This window comes from Lygodium microphyllum, chromosome 8, assembly GCF_053477565.2.
Source record: "Lygodium microphyllum isolate KBCC chromosome 8, Lygodium_microphyllum_v1.1.10, whole genome shotgun sequence".
NCBI classification, from domain to species: Eukaryota; Viridiplantae; Streptophyta; class Polypodiopsida; order Schizaeales; family Lygodiaceae; genus Lygodium; species Lygodium microphyllum.
This window is the reverse complement of record NC_141142.1, coordinates 7,334,465-7,337,722: the sequence shown is the minus strand read 5'-3', so window position 1 is coordinate 7,337,722 and position 3,258 is coordinate 7,334,465.

The window sequence follows — 3,258 nt, the reverse complement described above, 5'->3', positions numbered from 1 at the left end:
AAGAACCCTATATATGGGTCTCAAACCAAACTCAACTAACTAAGGTGGCATACTAACTGAGCCATGAACTAGAGTAGATAAGGATAGCTATCATGTAGCTATTATTCATGAGCGGTGTACCAACCGCGTCTGCAACTGACAAGTCGGTGACATAAATACACAACGGTCACCCTGGCGTATCACGAGTGGAGCTCGATATCTCAGCATATTTTTCAGCTTTCCAGTGCTCTTGGTATCAATGTTCTTGGGGTCCACAACCACCTATAACTACTGTTGTTTTCGTTGTTTTCTCCTCTTTTTCTTGGTCTCAGTGAAGGTGCATAACTTAACGACTCAGGACCCTAAACTAGGTCGTTGATGTGCTTGGTTGGGCCTCAGCTTTCCCCTTCTCTGGTGTGTCCTCATGGGACATAGCTGCACCCTGCTGGATAGCCTTGCTAGGTTGATTGGTTAGATGTGCCATCTCCTTGGCCCCATCTTTGAGAGGTTTCTCCTCAGGCCTAGGCTTTAGGTGCTTTGGAAGTGCTGGAGTTGTCAAGGATGCTGGTTGCGGCACCTCCTCCATAGGTGAACTGCTAAGGATACGTTCTGCAAGGGGTGTTGTCACGGCCAAGGGCTGTGACTGCTGTGATTCCTGATTGGAAGTAGTGGCGGCTATTTCAATGGACTGCTAAGGACACGTTCCGCAAGGGGTATTGTCATGGCCAAGGGCTATGACTGTTGTGATCCCTGATTGGAAGTAGTGGTGGCTATTTCAGTGGACTGGCTACTACTAGTAGATTGCAGTGTCAAGTCCCTAGGATGATCGGAAGTGGTCGTGTCTTTTGTTGCCCTTTGAGCATTCACTTTTGTAGATCGAGCATGTCACATTAGGTTGCACAGGCATATCCTTGGGCTGAGAGCTACGGATGGTGTCATGTCCCACCTCTTGGACATTTGGAAGCTTAGATGGAGATAAAGATTGGGATTGAGCAGCCACCCTTTTGACGACTGCTGTTGTCCTTCGTGTGTCAGTTTGGGAAAAGAGGGTGTAGGAAATCTAGGACTCTTAGGTGGACTTGGCACTAGTTGAGTGATTTGCTCGAGGCTATTGAACGATTGTGCCATTTGCTTTGTTGAGCGATCAGCCTTCTCACGAGCAACATTGTGTCTTTGGTGCTCATTATCCTCTTGGAAAATCAAAGGCTCCTTGGGCACTAGCGACTTTTGTGTATCCTCAACAATTAGATCTAATATCTGCTTATCAAGCACGCTAGGCTGAGGATCTACCCTCCGATTGGTCCCGTTTGGTTTCTTGATTTCGACCGTGAGGGGCTAATACAGTGTACTAGGATATATAAAACATACAAACACTTCACATATAGTTTGGATAAATTTTGAGAACATATTTTTAGTAAATTCAAAGGCATGGAAGATTCAACTCAAGAAAGAGTTGAATACTTTGAACAAAGGAAAGATATTTATAAATGAGTATGTTTTGAAAGTGAGAAGCATTGCGAATGCCTTAATAGCTTTTGCTATAATACTTGATGATGATGATTTGGTTTCATCTACCTTGGGCAGCCTTAATAATGAGAAGGCCTGAAAATCATTTGTCACTTCTATGTATATACAAAATTTGTTTTTAGTTTTTGATAAGTTATTCTCTCTCATGATTATTGAAGAGATCAATACACATGGTGAATCATATGAAAGAAATGGTAAACAAGTCTAAGCATCTTACTCAAGTTTAGAAAGAGAACACGGTAGATCCTCTTCAAGAAGCCATGGTATGGGACATTCTGGTAATAACCAACAAAAGAGGTTCAATTAGCAGTTTAGTGAAATGCACGTTTCAGGAGGCCATGGAAACATTAGAGGCAAGGGGAGCTCTAGAGGAAGAGGTGGATGGTAGAATAGAGGTTCTAGCAATTCTTGTATTTTTTGCCATTATTGTGGCAAAAGAAATCATATTGCAGCCCAATGTTATGATAAAATGGATAATATTTGTAGTGATAAATTATAGTAAGAGAACTATGCATAGTCTTCATGATAGAATGAAGAAAAAAATGAGCATCTATTTATTATGCAACATATGATGAATGTTGTTGCCCGAAAGGGACACATGGTGATGCATAGTATATTGATTTATGCATATCAAATCATATGACCAACCATGCCGAATGGTTTCAAGAGATATAATATTTACAAAATCTAGGTTATGTGTAAATGGGTGATGATTCATGCCACCCAATTTTACACAATGGAAAAGTTCCCTTATCTTTAGATGATGGTTGTGGACAAAGAGTCCGTCTGATGTATTACATGTACCATCCATCACAAAGAATTTAGTGTTTGTTGGCCAAATGGTAGAACAAGGGATGTAGATTTCACTTAATGCAAAAGGATGTTTTGTGAAAGAGTTTAATGATAAGTGTAGGTTGGTCACAAAAGCAAGTAGAGTTTGTTGCATGTTCACTTTAGATATTGAAATTCTTGCTATAGTACTACTATGTAAGACAAATGAGTGGTTATAGACATTAAATAAAGGCACAAACATATTGGACATATAAATGTGCAAAATATTAAAATTAATGCAGTCTAGTGTTGGTTACATGGTTCATGCTTTTCGAGTTGCAAAAGTTCATAAAGTGTATAAAGCATGCTAGTTTGGTAAGCAAACAAAAAAACCTTTTCCACACGATCGAGATGGGACTAGGAATATATTTGATATTAATATAGATGTTAGGGGGCCTACATAGAATATCTCTTGTTGGAAAAAAATATTTTATCATGTTTGTTGATGATTATTCAAGAAAGTTATATATGTATTTCATGAAGGAAAAGAGTGTCTAACGTGCCCACCTATTGGTTATCCATGAATGTTTTAGCAGTCCATCAAGAGAATCCAAGCGATGCTACCCAACACTTCCATGGAATGTTACAGGGTTTGTCACCTAGGATTTTTGGAGTCCGCCTCTCAACGAAATGTTTGTTGCCTCGAACCCACTGGGATAGACCTGAAATTCGGGTTCCTAGTGGTTAAGGTCTCCTGATAGCATTTTGGCATTGGATCTTGGATATCCTACTTTATAAAGAGATACCCAAGTTGAAGCAAATCCATGATGCACTTGGTTTAAATAGAATGGAAAATGAGAGGGATGCATTGCTCAACCTCTCTACCCATAGGGCATAGTGCCATTCCGGTCCCCTAAAACTACATGAATCGGGGTTCTAACCTGATAATTTCTAAGTGTTGGACATTGGTAAAATCTTATG